Consider the following 7214-nt stretch of genomic DNA (forward strand, 5'->3'; position numbering starts at 1 on the left):
TGTATATATATATATATATATATATATATATATATATATATATACATAATACATACATACATACGTGTGTGTGTGTGTTGTGTGCAGTTCTAACACAATGTCCAGTCTTACTACAAACTTGTGTAAACCTGCATTTTATTGCGCTGTCCTTCAGATTATTTCTTTTATTCATATTCGATCTACCCGTCCGATATTTATCGATATGATTGAACGGAGTGGGAGACTTGGTAGAGCGAGTGATAAATATTCTTTATCTTATTCAGCTTATGGTCTTTTTTGTGTTCTTCTGCGTTCGTATCTCGCTGGGATTTTTGTTGTTCTATTCTTCTCGGGTAGATAAAATAAAACACTGGCCAGTACTTAGGTTGATATTATCGACCATAAGTCTCTCGAGTTTAATCTTTCTGTTGAAATGATTAATACAGAACAACAACGTTCTTAAGGCCATTAATATTCGAGGCCTTCTCGATCTCATCTTCGTAATATAGGTTTGATAGTAGTATCATTATTGCAGTATTATGCAGCGGAAGGCGAGGTATGAGACATTATGATGCAATTGATAAAATCAGCATCACCTGATTTAAAATTGATTAACAATTAAATTCAGGCTATAGCCATAGTTTACCCCACTGGTGCTGTATCTGTGATTTAAATTCATTATTAAGCTTTGTGTTTTTTGTGTGGTATTCTATACGGGAGTGAAGACGCATGGTTTAGTGGTTAGTAAAGAAGTTATAGGTTTCCGGCCAGCAGGGCAGGTCTGGTGCGTCACTTACATTGCTAGGTGCAGTAATAGACGTGAGATGTATGTATGTATGCATGTATGTATATAAATATGTATGTGAAGGTGCGTGGTTTAGTGGTTTAGTGGTTAGGGTATTCTGTTCATGATCGCAAGGTCGCGAGTTCAATTCCCGGCGACGCAATGTGTCCGTGAGCAAGACACTCTATTTCATGTTGCTCCAGTTCACCCAGCTGGTAAAAATGAGTAGTACCTGTATTGCAAAGGTCTAGCCATGTCACACTCTGTGTCACGTGGAATTTCCCTGAGAACTACTTTAAGGGTACATATGTCTGTGGAGTGCTCAGCCACATGCACGTTAATTTCACGAGCAGGCTGTTCCGTTGATTGAATCAGCTGGAACCCTCGCCGTCGTAACCGACGGAGTACCAATAATTTGTAGAGGATGGTGCTGTTGTCTACTTGTTATTCTGTTTAGTTTTGTTTCGTGTTCTGTGTTGTTATTTGCTGTAATAATGTATTGGAAACAAACTAGTTTTTACAGTTTAACAATATAAAATATGGCGACGATGATTTTATTAGTTTCAGCATAATTCCTACGACCCTTTGCCGCCAACCACAAAAAGTGCAGCTCTGCTGTCACCACCATCACCACTTCAACAAGAAAATGAGACCGAAACGGTTTCAAAATGTTAATAGATTTAAGAATGTCTTTATTAATGCAAACTTAGCATAAAGAAATAATGAGATGAAAAAAGCCATGAAGAAAAAGGATTCAAGTCGACCGCAGTTATTTCTTTACAGAACACACACACATTCGCACACACCCATATAAATACGCACATGCATGCGCGCGAGCATACATATATATGACCCTAGCCGTCACTCGCAAGCGAGCATGACTGGGTAGTCTGAACCAAGGTTCAATTGTTTTAGGCATCTGTGTTTGCCTGTTACTGCATAGGAACCTAAAACAATTAGCGACCCTTCTCCTCCTTGTCTCAAGGATATAGCAGCTGGAGGGAGAAAGAGGTGCATTCGCTCTAGGCTGGTGTTCATTTCCAGCTGTGTATGGAATGGAGCAACATGAGATGAAATGCCTTGCTCAAGGTCACAACATGTCACTTGGTCCAGAAATTGAATCAGTGACCTTATACTCGTAAGCCTAACACCTAACCACAACCATTTGGCCATCAGTATACACACGTACAAGCATACATAAATACATACACACATACATACATACATACGTACGGACTTCATATGTTTTCAAGGAAAACTAGCTGGAAGTTATGTAACTTTAAGATATTACAAATATGTTCAGCTTTGTGTTTCTTCCGGTACTTTTACCTGCTGATTACAATATATACATACGTACATTGAAAAAATACACAAATACGTTCGTACATATCTATCTATCTATCTATCTATCTATCTATCTATCTATCTATATAGCTAGCTAGCTATCCATTCATCCATCCATACACACACACACACACATACATACATATGCATTGCCTTCGAAGGCTTAGTCGATTATATTGATCTCAGTTCTTTGTTTGGTACTTATTCTATCGATCTGGTAAGGGACAAATGATTAAGTTGAATTCAGAGCTAAGAGATAAACTCGGACGGAAGTTAATAACATATGTGTTTTTCTTTTTTCTTTTGTTCTATGCATCGATTTTACTGAATACAGACACAAATTACCTACACACCATAATATATCCAAATACTGACTTATATGACAAAAACATTCACCAGATATCTGCGTTTTGATTGTGCATCCATTAATTTGGGTACACTTCGTTCAAAAAGTAAAATTATGTATAAATGTTATATGAGCGATGGAAGCAGTATTATTTCAAAATAGCTTTCTGAGAATCTTACTTAATGTGGTTATTCTGTAGAAAGTCACAAATCTGCGTTACTTGTCTCCGAAAAGTATTTCGTTTAGACGTATAGTGTTAAAAAGTACAGAAGTATATCAGCAACAGATAAAAAGGCGTCCAGCAGTGGTGGTGGAATTACTAAATCTAGATTTCTGCTTCTTTGGACTTCATCAGTAGCTAATATCCACTATTAATTGAAAGCTTAGACAAATTTAGCCTCTACTGATATAGAAAAAAATTATTAACAAATCACTGGTGTCGCAAGTAGCTGGCAGAACAAGTAAAAATTCGTTTTTAGCGACGGAAGCAATATTAGTTCAAAATAGCATTCTGTGTGCCTTACTTAACATGGATAGACAGAATGCTGTTATAAACGTATGTATCTTTCGTTTATATATATTTAGTTTTTCCACGACTATAAATTAAATTTAGTGATATTGTACATTGCTTTGGAATTAGGGTATACACATGACAATTAAGAAACGTTTCTTTTTATAAGGAAGTACATATGTTCATTGTATGAGTAAAGTATTTAGATGCATACGTTTATTAATTGAGTGTATGTGCTGAAATATATGTAATCATTTAATCATTTAATTATTTAATTATTTATATTTACTCACCTCAAAAACAATTAGTCAGATTATTACTTTTTCGTTGGAAATATCAGTTTTGTTTTGTTGTTTTTAAACAAATAAAAAAAATGAAGAGAATATATGTATATGTATGTATGAATGTATATGTATGCATGTATGTATGTATTTATGCATGTATAGATAGATAGATAGATAGATGTGTGTTTGTGCATGTGTGTAACTTTTTTTTACCAAGTTTAGTCTAAAATTCTCGGAAGACGGTAATTTGAAGAGAACCATTTACAGTTGATTGTTCAAGAATTATTTTGCAGTGAGTAGATAGTTAAAACATTTGAAGCAGAGCAAAAAGCATGGTGTTAGTAGTAAGCAGTATACAACAGTAATTAACAGCAACAACAGGAGCAGCAACAGCAGTCAGAACAGCAGCGGTGGCAGTTTGGAGAATTAGGCGGAGAACAGAAGTGATTGTCAACAGCAGAAAAGCAGAGGGATTAGAAGACATTTATCTCCCGCTGAAGAGCCGAGACTCAACTAAAGCACGGAAGCGTATATGTTCGTCCTGCATCATCCTTAACTGATCCAATCTCTGGAAAACAAGAAGAAAAAAAAGAAGACGGAGCAGCACATCGAAACAAAGATAAGCACATACACTGTTATGACCAATGAGTCCTAGTAATGAGTTGTGGTTGTGGTGGTGGTAATGATAGTGATAGAAATGGTGTTTGGTGCATGCCTTGCAAGTGCCGGCGTTTGAAGTAGTGTTGGTGTAGCTGGTGGGGGCGTAAAAAGATAAATGAAGACTTCCTTCGTTCAAGAAGGGCCATGGGATTGCACCTATAAAGTTCCCCCTGAAGAACAAGTCTGGCCAAGGTTGTTCATGGAAGACCAGCAGTCGCCTATGCATACCAGCCTCGCCTCTCCACGCCACTGACGTTATCCAAGGGTAAGGCAAAAGCCGATACAGCTTGGCACCAATGACATCGCAACCCATTTCTACGGCTGAGCAAACTGGAACAACGTGAAATAAAGGGTCTTGTTCAAGAACACAATACAACACAACACAACACAACACACAGCCCAGTCCAGGAATCGAACTGACAATCTCACAATTGTAAGCCCAACGCTCTAACCACTGGGCCATTTGCCTTTGGTGGTGATGTACACCGTTTAAATGATTGACATAGTATACTAGATACAAAAAGAAAGATTGAGTAGTATTCTAGTGAAAAAAAACCCACACTTGTACTTGTACTTCTTACAATTGTATACTACCAGCAATAAAAAAGAAAAACCCTCTCAGAATCTCTTTAAAACCCTCTCAGCCTCACTATTACATGAATACACAGACACCATAAAAAAAAAAGAATCAACTCTGCCAGTCGTCGATCACTTCAACGCAAAGAGGCAACCATTATTGACAGCGTTCATTCCACCATCTTGAAAAAGTGATCATCTCTATTAATTTTGGGTGAGTAAAATTGGTGTTGTGATGTATAGACCTTTTCTCAGACCATTACAAGTCCTTGCGTTAAAAATGTTTTGATCACTGAGCTCATAGATATAAATTCAAATCTTGCTAATTATTAGATCCACAACAAGATACATTGGAATCCTTAGTAAGACAAATTATATTGCTTTGACCCATGTTCCATGTCCCATTGGCCTGGAAGAAAAAATAAAGATGCCATTTCTACTTAAATAGTGATATGTTAGCAATAGAATGGGCATGCAGTAGCAGAATTCTTTGCTTTAACACTATGAAACTACAAATTTACAATATATATGGCTGTGTGGTAAGAAGCTTGCTTCCCCCACCACATGGTTCCAGGTTCAATCCTACTGCATGGCACCATGACCAATTGTCTTCTACTATAGCCTCGTGCTGACCAAAGCTTCATGAGTGGATTTGGTAGACAGAAACTGAAAGAAATCCATCATATATATGACGGACTTCTTACACACACACATGTATGTATATATTCGGTCCTTGCTATCATTAAACTGCTTCTTTTTTTTATATTCACTAAAGTGAAACGTCCAGACTAAACGTTAGCTATATTGCAATGGGTTTGTATCAATGTGCAGGTCACAGATGTGGGACGAAAATGTTTTGACACTGCAAGAAATAAATGAAAAGTGAAGCTAACAGTTTTTATGCATTTCAGATGTCTAGAAATGGTTATTCCTCGATGTAATAGCCACAATTGCAACACCATCTCAGATAAAGTCATATGCTAGTCAAGAACAACTCCGAAATTAACTACACTAACTTCACTAAACTATTCTCAGCCTCAATGTTGGAGAACTTTTATATTCTAAGTGGTGGTACTTACAGTTACTTTATTTTTTTTTTTGGTACTTTGTTGGGCCTTCGATATTGGTAGGAGGAGATGGAGACAGAAACCACAACTAATGGGTTATCTTCAAGCCTATTATCAGGTTTGAATACTTACACTCAGGCTGAGGTACCCAAGGATCAGAAGGTTGTTTTAAACCAGGATGCAGATTGTGTCTTCTATCTAAGAACGAGTACCATCCTCCTCATAGACTCCTATACAATTTCCATCTTAACAATATCACTAACAAAACATAGATGACTTGAGGTTATAGTAAAAAGAGATTTGACCAAGATGCCGAACAATGGAATCGAACCCGGAGCCAAGTGATTGCAAAGCAAACTTCTTAAGCGCCCGACCATGTCATGCCTACAAACTTACACCCACTAGTTTATATACCAAAGCGATGAAAATAATGTAGGTGGCGTATAGATGGGGGTAATTCTAATTTATAATCTTTCTAAAAATATGTTATGTAAACATGATTCTTTGAGTGCAGAATCCAGAAAGAGTAACGAACAATAAATAAGCAAATAAGCAAAAGTTGTAAGGGGTTAAAAAGGTAAAATAGGGGGAAAAAATAGTCGTCATTCATAGAAAACGCAAAGCATCAGCAATAATTCAGTAATATTATTTAATGAGCGGTGATCCAGAATGGCCAGTTACATTACCGAAACCAATACCAGAAGAATACATGAAAAATATCTTTAAAGAGACACATTGAACAATACTGATATTAAAAAAAAATAGGCCGAACAGTTTTTATATTGATCAAATAAAAGCACGCTTATAAAATACCGAATGTCCATAAATTATCTTTACAACTTCCACAATTTATTGTATCTGTTTATTGCATGCAACAAATGGAGCCCACGAAGAAGTGTTCAGATGTTTCTAATAAAACTTCATTTGTTTGCCTACGTTTTCCAATAAACACTGCTGAGTTTTCCTTCTTTTTCATTTTTTTCTCAATTTTTCAAGTTTTAAAGATAATTTATGGACACCCTGTATATATAAAATGAATATATATATATATGTATGCATACATATATAAACACCTATATGTATACACATATATACATATATGTATTTTTATGTATGTATATATGTATACACATATATACATATATGTATTTTTATGTATGTATATGTATATATATATAAACCCACACACATAGATATATAATGAAGATGAAGATAGGTGTTAAATATACCAAGTAATATTAAAATGTGTATATAAGTTAATAATAGTTTTACCTGGGAGAACAGACCTATTACTCTACAAGTTATAAGCAACATCTGGCATAAGATAAGAATGACGACTTATATTTTTTTGTTTTGCTTTTTTTTTTTACTGGCCGAACGTCAACCCCATTAGTATCACTTTTTCTATATTCCGATTACTCACAATTTAAAAACAGTTTTGTGCAAAGAATCTGACTTTTAAAAGAAGATCTGATTTAGAACTGATTTCAAATTGAAACTTTAAATCATCTAAAAACAATTGTTACGTTATCTGTTTGTTATTGATCTTATTGGAACAGAGTGCATTTATATAATTAAGTGATAGATCCGTTCCCTCTTGATTAGTTGAAAAAATGCCAAAAAGAAAAAAAAAACTAAGCAAACACACACACACACACACACA

The 7214-nt window shown here is 35.5% G+C and overlaps 1 protein-coding gene across 1 annotated transcript in view; it reads right to left on the bottom strand.

Annotated features, from left to right (window-relative positions):
* Positions 1-7214, bottom strand: part of LOC106876414 (coiled-coil domain-containing protein 154) — a 35781-nt gene that overhangs the window by 5550 nt on the left and 23017 nt on the right. The window lies entirely within an intron of this gene.

Source organism: Octopus bimaculoides, chromosome 6 (assembly GCF_001194135.2).
Source record: "Octopus bimaculoides isolate UCB-OBI-ISO-001 chromosome 6, ASM119413v2, whole genome shotgun sequence".
NCBI classification, from domain to species: Eukaryota; Metazoa; Mollusca; class Cephalopoda; order Octopoda; family Octopodidae; genus Octopus; species Octopus bimaculoides.